The 14045-nt window shown below is 39.3% G+C and overlaps 1 protein-coding gene across 13 annotated transcripts in view; it reads left to right on the forward strand.

Moving 5' to 3' along the window:
* Nucleotides 1-14045, forward strand: part of CADPS (calcium dependent secretion activator) — a 562280-nt gene that overhangs the window by 85577 nt on the left and 462658 nt on the right. The gene's annotated exons all lie outside the window — the stretch shown is intronic.

Consider the following 14045-nt stretch of genomic DNA (forward strand, 5'->3'; position numbering starts at 1 on the left):
ACCGGTTTGGCAGGAGGTCCTAGTTATCATGTGACTGTTTAACTTGGAAATGTGTACATTTATGATGCCTGGTAGTAACAGCATGTTCAGAGACTAATAGTTTGTCCCTAGAAAGGACCTATTTTCAGTTCTTCATACAAAGTGCTATATTAATAGTATTAAGAGCCTATGGGTCTACATGTGAAGGTTTCTCTGCTTGTAAGCCCTGTGATGTGGAAGTATCCTTTAGTGTCATTTTTGTACACTCTACACACTTCTTAACATACAGGTGAATTGTAGCTGAATTATTGTGAATGCCTTTTTTTGAGAAATGGAATTTTAACTTTTAAAAAATAGTATTTGCTTAACAGGGCAGCCTAATCTGCTGTTACTGTTCTTGGCTTGCCGTGGTGCTCTGATATAACAGTGTCATATGGCAATAAGGGGTTCTAAGTTTAATTCTAGAATGTCTCCTAATATCTTAACACAGTTGAGTAAGTTGTGAATGCAGAAAAAGGGCCATTGCAGCATCTGCCTTGCATGCAGAAGGGTCCTCAGGTTCAGTCCCCAATGGCATGTCCAGGTAGAAGAGATGCCATCAGGGACTGAACCTGAGAGACCTTCTGAGAGAGACTCCTGCTTAAAACTCTTGAGTGCTGCTTCCTGTGTAAGTTGAAAATCCTGGTGGAGAATTGAAATGTTTATTTGCAAATGACAGGAAAGGATGGATTCAACCCACCCCCACACAAACTTTTTTGTCTGTGAAAACATTAAAGTAGAGAAGCCAACAGAAACAGCGAAAAATGAAAATTGTTTCTCAGTACATTTTGTGGAAGATCCCAGGCTCTGATACTACTCATATAATCTTCCTATCGTTAACATGGTAAACCTGAATAATTTCTTAGGAGCTGAGATCTACAAAACAGGTAAATTTACCCCAACAAATTAAAATAAATCAGAATTTTATATTTTTATTTGATAAGAGCGGGTTGCAGTATTGGCAAATATTTGTTTTCTTTGAAAGGGGTGGGGCCACAAGGGAGGAGGAATGTTGTTTGAGGAGGAAAGGGAGGGAGAAATGGCCCGCTGTCCCTGGAAACCTAGAGCCAGCCCTCCTGAGGCAGCTTCCTCCCTCTGCCCTGATCATATCTCTCCTTTTGCTTGAGATGGCTCATATAACCTGGGTTTTGATGCTTGAGACATATGTTTTCAGGACCCACCTGATTTCTATGACTGCAGTTTGTTTTGACTGTTTTTAATACTGAATTTTAAATGGTTGCAATCTGCTCTGGGACCTGCTGGTGAAGGGCTGGTAAAAAACTGAAGAAGAGTGATTCTGTTTTAAAGACAATATACTACAATACCGTGCTGAAACTATGGCTATGGCAATCACTAGATGACCCTGAGTGCACAAGTGGTAACAGCTTACCAGGTATTTGATCAGGAGATCCCACTAGGACAGAAATCTCCCTGAAAAACCTAGGATGCATTCAGACAGCGCTTTATTCCATTTCATCGATGTTTTCTTACCAGTTAATTTCCATGTTTTATGTAATCTTTCACATGACTTAAAAGCCACTTCTGGAAATCTAGGAGAATCAAGTGGAGGTTTATTGCTCATTTCGTGTTAATTGCTACCAGAAAAAAATCTGTGTAATCTGTTACCAACTTGTGAAAGTTTGGCATTTTATTTTTCCCGCGGTGTTTTGGGCATCACTCCACTGCTGCTCACGTAACAAACTTTGGGGAGCTATTCCAGCATACAGAAGCAATTGTGCACATAAAGGGGGAGAGCAATATGTCCAATGATGTCCACTGTTGTTATATCACACCACACCCACTGGTATGAATGAAATTTAGCGCGACATGGCAGTATATTGATGAAAAAAACATAGTTCCATAAGGCAACAGGTGCTGCAGCATGAAAGGAACATTAGAAATTGGGCAGAAGTGCTAACATTGTAATCAGAAAAAATAATGCAATAAACCCTACGTCTGAATGCAGCCTCAAAACCCCAAACCAGAGCTATAAGTGCATCTGAATCTGACAGCTTCTACACACATTAGAGCTCCATTAGAGCTCCAGGCCATGACATTAAAGCATTTATCTCCACTTTCTCTTGAGTCAAAAGAAGACCTATGTCTTATAAGATCATCTGCCTTTTTTAAAATTTCAGGCAATTGATTCACACATTTACATCACTCATAATGGGTGCTGGTTTCCTCTCCTCTGAACGCTATATCTACCAGAGGTGTGACATCCTTCATGAATCTTGTTATATACAAGATTCTCACTGATACATCTTTAGATCAGCCTCACCCAACGTTGTGTCCTCCAGATATTTGTTTGTTTATTTATTTATTAGATTTATATCTCGCCCTTCCTCCCAGTAGGAGCCCAGGGCAGCAAACAAACACACTAAAACACTCTAAAATATCATAAAAACAGACTTTAAAAAATACTACAACAAACCATATTAAAAAATATATTAAAACAAAACATCTTATTAAAAAGCTTTAAAAACATCTTAAAAGCTGGACTACAACTCCTGGCCATACTGTCCAGGGCTGATGGGAGATGGAGTCTAAAACATCTGAAGGGAACCAGGCTGGGGAAAACTAATGCAGTCTTGAGTACACTTCTTAGAAGTATGTTAGAGATGTTTGCAACACAAATCCTTCCCCACCAACGAAAATGTTGTTAGGTTCCAAGTCCCATCAGCCCCAACCAATATTGCCAATGGCTGATGGGAATTGTAGTCCAGCAATATCTGAAAAGCAGCAGATTAGGGAAGGCTGTTGTAGAATGCTAATCCCCCTCAACAACAACAAAAAAATTCTGCTTGAGGAAGCTTGAGAAAGTCAGTCTCAGAACAGCAGATCCATAAAACATAAAGGGTGCTTAAGATTCTACCTAGAGATTTTCAAGGAAGGAAGTCTAAGCTCATGCATGTTCAGAACAGTCTGCCATCACTGACATTTGCTTAAGGAACAAGACTGTAGGATGCAAGTGGCAACTTCCTCTTCCTCCCCTCAGTCAGCTCTCTAATGTGCAGCATACCATGCATTTCAGACGTGAAAGCTTGTAACATAGTGCCTGCGACACTATGTCATGTCAGCTCTTATAAGCTTCATGTGACTGTTCTTTGACTAAAGAAAAACAGAGAGAAATCTACAATAAGACAATGGAGCAAGCTTGACTAAGCCTGCTGGAAAACAAGTAGTATGTTTTTGGATGCCATTTTGGTCTCTCTCTTAAATAATGAATGGGATTACCCTACCTACTACAAATAGGGTTGCCAAGTTCCTGGCCTGAGATTGATCCTGTGTGAAGAGAAAGTCAGCCCAGTGCAGGTGTTCTTGCTACATTGTAATGAGAAAAACCACAAGGTGGAATTCTCCCTTCCCCCTCACCGTGCTTAAGTAAGGATGGGTGGCACCCCTACATGCGTGAACTGAGTGTCACTGGTGAGAATGCGTGCACACACAAGTGCTCCTCCTCAGAGGAGTTGCGTTGAGTTTGCCGGCACAATTGCCTCCATGTACGAGGTGAGGGCGGCTGCTCTGCCTCAGCAAGATCCTCCCCATCAGAAGGAGGGGACAGCACTGTGGAGGCAGCAAAGCGGGTGTTGGAAGGGGATGAACGTTGGATGGAGAGGCAACTGCCTAACTGGGCAGAGCCTCCTTGCTAATAATAACTGGAGTTATAGCGGTGGATCTGTCATTGTCCATGGCGCAAGAGCTTTTAGAGTCCAGCGTGCTGGTAGGCCCATCATGGAACCGTCATCCTATTCAAAGTCCTCCTCTTCCTCCTCCTCATTCTCACTGCTCCACCCCCTTTCTGTGGGGCTCATGACAGCCTTGCTAGCTGGGATTGATTTGATTTATAGTCCAACAACATTTGGAGGATCGCAGGCTCTCCATCCCTGGCTTATCCCCTTCTCTTGCCATTGGGAACTTTTGTATTTCCCCTTGACCTTCCCATTTGCTGCGGCAAAAGAAGTGCCATCCTAGACAGTCACCAATAGTTGCCGAATGGCAAGGCCAGCTCTTGTGTAGTCACCTGCTTATGGCAACAGAAAGAATAACTTAAGTCTCCCCCAAGGGTAACTAAGATGAAACAATCTTTTACAAGCAATCCTTTTGCAATCTTGGAACAATGAAGAATAAATAGTAATTTTAAAAAGACAAGCATGTATACAAAAATATTGCCTCTCCAACAAAAGAACCACCTGAGACAACACACAGCAAATTCAAATCTTTTCACAAATTACTTTACATGGGATTTAATAGAACTGTAGGCTGGAATCAATGCACAGGGGGTTCTTCTAACAATCTGAAGTGACATCCCAGCATTTTTAGAAAGAGCTGCTGCTTATACTATTTGCATTTTTAAAATTTCCAATCTCTCTCCCTACCCCCAAGCTTGACTGTTCCTTCCAATCACTCCCCTTTTCTTTTCCTCCATCTTTTATGTCTTTATTCTCTTTCTCCCTCAACTATTGCTAAGAAACGACCATAGAAGAGGCCATCCTGGCATTTACCTTTTTGACTCTGTTGGACCAAAGACACATGTTATTGAACATGTTTTCTAAGAAAAGGCTATTAACTGCTACACCCAGTGAAGCAGCAGCTAGAGCAATGGCACACTGTATGATCGCCAATAAAAAGCTTCCAAAATACGGGATTAATTTGCTTGTTTGGATTGCAAATTATTGTTGGCCAATGAGCCAAGGCATGAGAAATGTGTATAATATCTCAGTCTTATGGAATACATCAGTTGTCTGAATATCTGGCTACGTTTCATTTTTCACCTCCAGGGTTGTTCCCAGAAGGGATAAAAAAAAATCAGGAAAAAAGGTAGCTTGAGTTCAAAAACACAGGTTGGGAAGGAACAAACCACAAACAGATACAGGGCAAACAGGTAAAGTGACATATGAACTGGCAGAAGCATTCATTGGATCAACAGTTCCAAAAACCACTACTGATCAACCTGTTGACAGCTCCCTGCTTCCTTTCTTATTTGAGAAATAATTAATCCTTATTATCTGGGAAATAAGATTGAATTTCCCAGATGTGGCAAATAAGAATCCTGCTTTCTTATGTGGGATATAAGGGCCAATTCTGAGATTGTAAACTCTTTGAGGCAGGGACCTGCCTTTTTTGTTGTTTTATAAATCCTCATGCATATAGATAGTGCTGTATTGATTATGACAATGATGAAAACAACAATAAATCAGAAGAGGACACTATTGGGATAATTTTGACTAGAGGTTCAATATATCTTTTCAATCCATCTTTAGTAGGCAAAGTTCAGGAACAGGCCCTGACACTGTCCCCAATATTTCATAACTAGCACCTCCCATGCATATATCCCATGCAAGTAAAGTAATGCTCAAGATTCTACAACAAAGGTTCTTACCGTATACGGAGCAAGAAATGCCAGATGTCCAAGCTGGATTTAGAAAGGGAAGAGGCACCAGAGATCATATCGGAAACATAATGTTTTTAATTGCTGTAAACTGCCCAGAGAGCTTTGGCTATGGGGAGGTATATAAATAAATAAATAAATAAATAATGGAACGGACCAAGGAATTTCAGAAGGGAATCACCCTGTCCTTTATAGATTACAGCAAAACCAGTGGCCATGCTGGCTTGGGCTGATGGGAGTTGTAGTTCAAAAAGTAACTTTTCCAAGTTCTGACGTAGAACATATCATACTGAAAGTGGGACTGGACGAAGATGGAGTTGTGAAAATTGGAGGGAAAAATATCAATAATTTAAGATATGCAGACGATACCATACCACTAGCAGAAACCAGTAATGATTTGAAACGAATGCTGATGAAAGTTAAAGAGGAAAGCACAAAAGCAAGACTACAGCTGAACATCAAGAAGACTAAAGTAAGGAAACAGAAGATTTATGTAACTTTAAAGTTGACAATGAGGACATTGAACGTGTCAATACCCAAATTATCATTAACCAAAATGGAGACAATAGTCAAGAAATCAGAAGGCTAGGACTGGAGAGGGCAGCTGAGAGAGAACTAGAAAAGGTCCTCAAATGCAAAGATTTATCACTGAACACTAAAGTCAGGATCATTCAGACCATGGTATTCCCCATCTCTATGTATGGATGTGAAAGTTGGACAGTGAAAAAAGCAGATAAGAAAAAAAGCAACCCATTTATCATGAGGTCTGGAGGAGAGCTTTGCGCATACCATGGACTGTGAAAAAGACAAATAATTAGGTGTTAGAACAAATTTAACCAGAACTATCACTAGAAGCCAAAATGATGAAACTGAGGTTATACTTTGGACACATCATGAGAGACAGGATTCACTAGAAAGGACAATTATATTGGGAAAAACAGAAGGGAGTAGAAAAAGAGGAAGGCCAAACAAGAGATGGATTGATTCCATAAAGGAGGCCACAGACCTGAACTTACAAGATTTGAACAGGGTAGTTCATGACAGATGCTATTGGAGGTCACTGATTCATAGGGTCGCCATAAGTCGTAATCGACTTGAAGGCACATAACAACAACAAAGCACCTACCAAGTGCTAGCTCATGGTATCTCCTAGTATCATCCTTGCTCATCTACCAGCTTCTTCTTCAACAAACTCAGGACTGGTCAAATGTTTTTATCACAAATTATTTATTTCTTTGTTTATTTATTATTACATTTATATCCTACCTTTACTCCAAGGAGCTCAAGGTGGTGTACAAACATGGTCCTTCCCCTCCAGATTTTATCCTCACAACAACCCTGTGAGGTAGGTTATGCTAAGAGACAGTGATTGGCCAATCATCACCCAGTGGGCTTCATGGTCGAGCAGGGATTTGAACCCTGGTCTCCCAGGTCTAACTACTACACCACACTGGCTGCCTGGGTTCAAAGAAACAACTTTAATCAAGATCTTGTTTGATGACTTAAAACTACCACCCCCCGTAATGCAAGAATGGTGTTGGACTCCAACTTCAATTAGCCCCAGTCATCATGATCAATGGTGAGGGATGATGGGAGTTGTAGTCCAGCAACATCTGGAGAACCACAGGTTCCTCATCCCTGCTGTAAAGCGTAGCATTGGTTTTTACTTCCTTATTCCTTTTTATGTGGAATGCCTCCACAAAGTGTTGAAAGAATGATTTGGAATATTTATTTGACAGACTATTATTTATTTCTAGGATTCATCTTTGACATTTCCATTATAGAACTTTTGTTTGGGAAACAGCCATTCTAGACCATGTATGAAAATGAGATAAGGAAAGTCTTTTCTGGAGTAGATTTGCACTGGTGTGAGTCATTACTAATTGCACAATTAGGGTGCAGTGCTAAACATTGGTTTTAGAGAGTAAGCCTCACTGAATGCAGTAGGACTTACTTCTGAGTAAATGCATACTCGATTGTGCTGTGGACCTCCCTCCCATACCCAACCTCATGCAAGCCAGTTTATTGCAAGCATGCTTTATTTTTATTCCACCTCTACAGATGTAATCAAAGTGGCTTAATTTTAAATATATATATTAAGACAATAAAAGTTAATCTATAAAAATACATTAGCAAAAACAATCAGCAGCCTCAAAACAGTATAAACTTTTAAGACCACAAATCATACACCAAATGACTGTTGAACATTTTTTTAAAAATTGAAAGCCCATCTAAAAACAGGCTCATGGCACTATTCCAAACAATGTGTGAATTCTGCCGTTATCTTGATCTTGGCTCAAGACCATGGTGAAGAAGGTGTCAATCAGGTTGGTTATTCAAACAGATACCACAGTTGTGTGGAATAATAACAGACTACCACATGGCTAAATGAAAATGTGTTGGGCATGATAGGGATATCATGTTCTGAATGTCCATGCTACAAATTGGGTTGGGGGGGACTTTTCATCCCAGTAGCCATATGCCTTCATGGACAGCATTCCAAGGGCTGCATGCTAGTGGTAGGTGGGGCCAGGGACAAAAATGGGCAGTGCCTGATACAAAAGTGGGTGGAGCAATGGGTGTGGCTTAGGCAGAATCCTGAGGGCCAGGTAGAGAGTCCTGGGGGTGCTTTTGGCTCCTGGTCCTGAGACCCCTGCAACAAATAATGATTTTTAAGAACAACCAAAACTATGAAATCAGGAAAATAAACGACTCTCTGAAAAAAATATTAAAGAGACACAGGGTAAATTACCGAAGATTTGCTTTGAATTGATGGAAAATTTAGAATTGGTGGATACCTGGAGATATATAAATGATAACGCAAAGGAATTTACTTATTTTTCAGAAAGACATAAAACATTTTTGAGGATTGATATGATTTGGATGTCTAAAAATCTAGTGAAAGATATTTTTAAAATGGATATATTACCAAAAACTTTTTCGGACCACAATCCTGTGATATTAACTTTCAAAAAAAAAAAAAATCTTGGATTTAGATGGAGACTAAATGAATCTTTATTACAGAATGACAAAGTAGTACAAGAATGTAAGAAGAAATTAAAAGAGTTTTTTGAACATAATTTACATAAAGGAACAAATGAAAATATTGTTTGGGATACAAGTAAGGCATTTATGAGGGGATATTTTATTAAATGTAACTCTGAATTTAAAAAAAAGAAACAACAGAAAATGCAATTAATTTTGGAAGAAATAAAACAAAAAGAGGAAGAATTGAAAAAGAATCCAACTAAAGTTTCTATTGTAAATCAAATTAAAATCAATGCTGACAGTTAGAGAAATTGAAAGGAAACTAAATTTTGCTAAACAAAGGACTTTTGAATTTGCAAATAAACCGGGGAAATGGTTAGCATATAAATTAAGAAAAGAACGTCAAAAAAATATTATTTTAAAGATACAAGAAGGAGATGAGATGCTGACAGATAATGTAAAAATCAAAAAGATTTTTCATCAATATTATTCAACATTGTGCAAGTGTCAGGAAATCCCATCTGAAAAAATAGAAGAGTATATATCTAAACAGAATTTGCCTAAAATTACAGATTTTCAGAGACAAGCTATTAATGGCCCTATCACGTCAAGAGAGATATCTGAAGCTATAAACAAAATTAAATCAGGAAAGGTGCCAGGACCAGATGGGTTATCTGCAGTGTACTATAAATGTTTGGAGGAAGAACTCTTGCTACCTTTACAGTATACAATGAATTCTATTTTGCAAGAGGGAAAGATACCGTATAGTTGGAAAAATGCTAACATAACATTAATACCTAAAGAGGAGCAAGATTTAACTAAAACAAAAAATTATCGGCCGATATCTCTATTGAATAATGACTATAAAATTTTTACAATTATTTTGGCAGAAAGAATGAAAATAATATTGCAACAATTTATCCAGGAAGATCAATCGGGGTTTTTACCTAAAAGACAATTACGAGACGTCAGGAATGTCTTGAATGTGTTGGAATATTTAGAACAACGAAATGATAAACAAGCAGCTTTGATTTTTTTAGATGCTGAGAAAGCATTTGATAATTTGAATTGGAAATTTATGTTTCAGGTTTTGGAGCAAATGGATTTTGGAGACAATTTTATAAAATGGATTAGATCGATTTATACATCTCAGAAGGCTCAGATAATTGTTAATGGAGATTTAACGGATTCATGTGAAATACAAAAGGGTACAAGACAGGGATGTCCATTATCTCCTCTTCTATTTATTCTGGTCTTAGAAGTGCTGCTTAGAGATATAAGGCAAGATAAAAGGATTTTGGGATTAAAGATAAAAAAAGAAGAATATAAACTGAGAGCATTTGCTGATGATTTGATAATTGTATTAGAAAACCCTTTGGAAGGAATTAATGTATTGATGGACAAATTAAAAGAATTTGGACCGTTAGCAGAATTTAAGATCAACAATCAAAAAACAAAGATGTTGGTGAAAAATTTAACTTTAAGGGAACAGAAAGAATTAATGGACAAGACAGATTTTACAATAGAGAAAAAGTTGAAATATTTAGGTATCATTATGACAAATAAAAATTCAAAGTTGTTTCATAATAATTATGAAAAATTATGGACAGAGATTAAGAAAGATCTGCTAAAATGGGATAAACTACAATTGTCATTAATGGGTAGAATATCTGTGATAAAAATGAATGTATTACCGAGAATGATGTTTTTGTTTCAAACAATACCTGTAATATCCTCTGATTTACCTTTTAAACAATGGCAAAAAGATATCTCTAAATTTGTATGGCAAGGAAAAAAACCAAGAGTTAAATTTAAATTACTACAAGACGCCAAAGAAAGAGGAGGACTGGGATTACCAAATCTGAGACTTTATTTTGCTGCCTGCTGTTTAGTCTGGATAAAGGAATGGATTTTATTGAGGAATAAAAGACTATTGGATTTGGAGGGCCATAACCTGAAGTGGGGATGGCATGGATATCTATGGTATGACAAAGTAAAAGTAAATGTAGACTTTAATAACCCTTTTATAAGACGTCCTCTGTTGAAAATATGGAATAAATATAAACCAAGGTTCTATTCGAAAATACCATTATGTGTCTCAAGTCAAGAAGCATTTTACAGAAGAGAAATGGCTGGAAAAGAGAAATGGTTAACTTATCAAGAACTATTAGAAAATGTACATGGAGAATATATAATGAAAGAGAGAGAACAATTGATAAAGGAAGGATATAGTTCTCAATGGTTTGCCTATTTACAATTGTTAGAAAGATATAAAATGGACAAGAAAATGTATGGGTTTGAAATAAGTAAATCTGATTTTGAAATAGGTTTGTGTACAAATGATGAAAATACAATTGCGAAAATGTATAAACTCTTGCTGAAAATGGATATGGAAGAACAAGTAAAAGAGTGTATGGTAAAGTGGGCAAAAAAATTTGGTTATAACATACAAATGGATCAATGGGAAAATATGTGGAAAAAAGGCTTGAGATTTACATTATGCTATAATCTTAAAGAAAATTTCTATAAAATGATGTATCATTGGTACATGACTCCAGAAAAGTTGTCAAAAATGTATAGTAATGTTTCTAATGTTTGTTGGAAATGTAAACAACAAGAAGGATCATTTTATCATATGTGGTGGCTGTGTAAAAAGGCAAAATCATTTTGGGCACAGATAGGTAGGATGATGCAAAAAATTCTAAAGATAAATATTCAGTCAAAACCAGAATTTTTTTTATTGGGTTTTATGGATAAACAAATAGAAAAGAAATATGGAAGAATATGATTATGGCAGCAAGATTATTATATGCACAAAAGTGGAAAATGGAATCAACCCCAGAACGGAAGAATGGCTATTGAAATTAATGGACTTAGTAGAGATGGATAAATTGACATGTTTACTTAGAGAAAAATCGACAGACACATTTCTTAAGGAATGGAAGCCTCTCTTAGACTTTTTGTTGAAAGATCAAAATAAAATGATGATATTGGGATTTGACGATTAACTAAGATAGCCTATGGAGAAAAGTGATCCTGTATGTATATATTAAGGGACAGGTTTGATATATTATATACTTATAGCTGATCTGCGACAAATCGGAAGTCAACTATTTTATTTTTTTTTCTTTTGTTGTATTGTTATGTTTTTGTTGTTTGACTTTGTTTTGTTTGTCTTTTGAAAAATTTGAATAAAAATTATTTAAAAAAAAAGAAATCAGGAAAATAAACAAAAATGCCAAATGAATCATTCAATTAGAACTGAAGATAAAACGACACCCTAACAGTTTAATAAGAATTGGTTACTGAGTTTTGCTGATGGGTTACTGTATTCCAGCCGCCACGCTCCAGCTGACAGCAATCAGCTGTAGCGCACGAGCTCCCTGTGCTACAGCTGATCACGGTCAGCTGGAGTGCGGCGACTGGAGCTCCCCACACTACAGCTGATTGCCCCGCTAGCTCCACCATATTAGCGGAATGCCGAAAAGCGGGGCCCTACTGTATTAAAAATATATCAGCAGTCACATTTGTAGAGAAATCAAACCTCCAGACCCCCAAAAGGAATTGTTCACTCCCCAACTAATCCATTAGCCTCTTTATAGGATTGCATTTGCAGTCGGACCTGGGAAGATGAATTGGGTGTGCCAAGTCAGACCTTCCCTCGAAACACAGGTTGTAGTTGCCAAGGAAGGAAGTTCAGAAGCACAGAGTGTCCTCTCTGGTAATGGGTGTGAAATTTGTCTGGAAGCAAAAAACCTGAGTAGATCAAAATGAGTTGCCAAGCAGCTCTCGAAAAGACTCCTTGACAGCTGCCAAGCTAAAAAATAAAGCAAAGATACTGAGAAATTGATACTGTTAGTTCAGGATACGTTGCCAGCATTTCAGTGTTGCTGCTGTTCTAATTTGAGACCTAAAGTTCAAGTAGTTTGTATTACCATCTTATCACTGCCTGTTGAAAGAGGCCCTAATGTTGGAAAGGACTTATCATATGCTGACAACACCGATTTGTTAATCTGCTAAAGGAGCTAAGGCACACTAAAGTCCTTGAGGAAGGCTACCTAGTAGTACTGCCAACTTTTTTTCTTTCCTGGCAGGGCTCTGGTGCGTTTAACATCAGCATTAAAAGCAGAAACACATCTGGTAAAATTTTCCTCATCACTGCTTCTCCATGGCAGAGAAAGGTTTTGGTTTTCTGCCCTATATGCAGTTGATTAAAACACAGGAGCCCTGCCTGGGGAGGGGGTCCTGGGCGGATACTCTCTCTTCCACAGGAAGATAGGAAGCTGCCTTATACTGAACCCATTGGTCCATCTAGCTCAGTATTGTCTACACTGACTGGCAGCAGTTCTCCAGGGGCCTTTCCCTGCCCTACCTGGGGATTGAACCTGGGACCTTCTGCATGGAAAGGAGATGCTCTACAACTGAGCTACAATGCATCCTGGTCTCCAATGCAGGATTCCAAAGACCCAGGCCCTGCAGGAGAAAGCATTGCCCCAAGGGAAGGAGAGGCTGCTGCTGTGCTGCTGCTGCTACTGCTACTGTGGGACCTCCACCTCCACCACCCTTCCCTGAGGGACTTCTGCCTGGCAGGACCAGGCCCCAGGTACCCAGCCAGCCAGGACTGATTCTTACCACCTGTCCCTCTTTGGAGGGATACATAAGCCGGCTGGCTGAGGTGGCCTGGGAGACCCAGGCCCTGCAGGAGAAAGAAAGCATCGCCCCAAGGGAAGGAGAGGCTGCTGCTGTGCTGCTGCTGCTGCGGGACCACCACCTCCACCACCCTTCCCAGAGGGACTTCTGCCTGGCAGGACCAGGCCCCAGGTACCCAGCCAGCCAGGACTGATTCTTACCACCTGCCCCTCTTTGGAGGGATACATAAGCCGGCTGGCTGAGGTGGCCTGGGAGACGCAGGCCCTGCAGGAGAAAGAAAGCATCGCCCCAAGGGAAGGAGAGGCTGCTGCTGCTGTGCTGCTCCTTTCTTTTTCTTTTTTTTTTACTTTTTGTTGGTGTGTTGATGCAATTTGAGATGAATGGGTGCCTGATTATATGAATGTATGTTTGTTTATATGCTGTATATATGGCTGTATATATAGCTGTTTTTATACGTTTAATTGTTGTATATTTTAGTTGTATTATGTGCTTCAGAGAGAGTTTTATCCATCAGGCGGGGAGACTTGAGGGGGCCCCAATTGCCGTAGTGACGGGCAAAGGAAGGTATGGCGCTGTGAGAAAGACGTGCCAGGTAAGGGGAACGTGGTCCAGACATGTTGTGGCTGTGCCTTGTTCTGGTCCTTCCCACACCCGCAAGGTCGTTGGTAGTCCTATCAGCCAACTCTCAGATCTCCAGTTGCTGTTATTAAATGCGAGATCGGTATATAATAAAACCTCCCTCGTCCACGATTTGATTGTGGATGAGGCAGCCGATCTGGCATGTATAACCGAGACCTGGGTGGGTGAGCAGGGAGGAGTTGGTCTCTCTCAGCTCTGCCCACTGGGGTACCTGGTCCAGCATCATGGTAGATCTGAGGGTCGGGGAGGTGGGGTTGCTGTCGTCTATAAGAGTTCCATCTCACTCACCAAGCACCATGTTCATTCAGTTACTGGCCTGGAGTGTTTACACCTTGTGTTGGGCCAGAGGGACAGGCTG

This window comes from Rhineura floridana, chromosome 3 (assembly GCF_030035675.1).
Source record: "Rhineura floridana isolate rRhiFlo1 chromosome 3, rRhiFlo1.hap2, whole genome shotgun sequence".
NCBI lineage: Eukaryota > Metazoa > Chordata > Lepidosauria > Squamata > Rhineuridae > Rhineura > Rhineura floridana.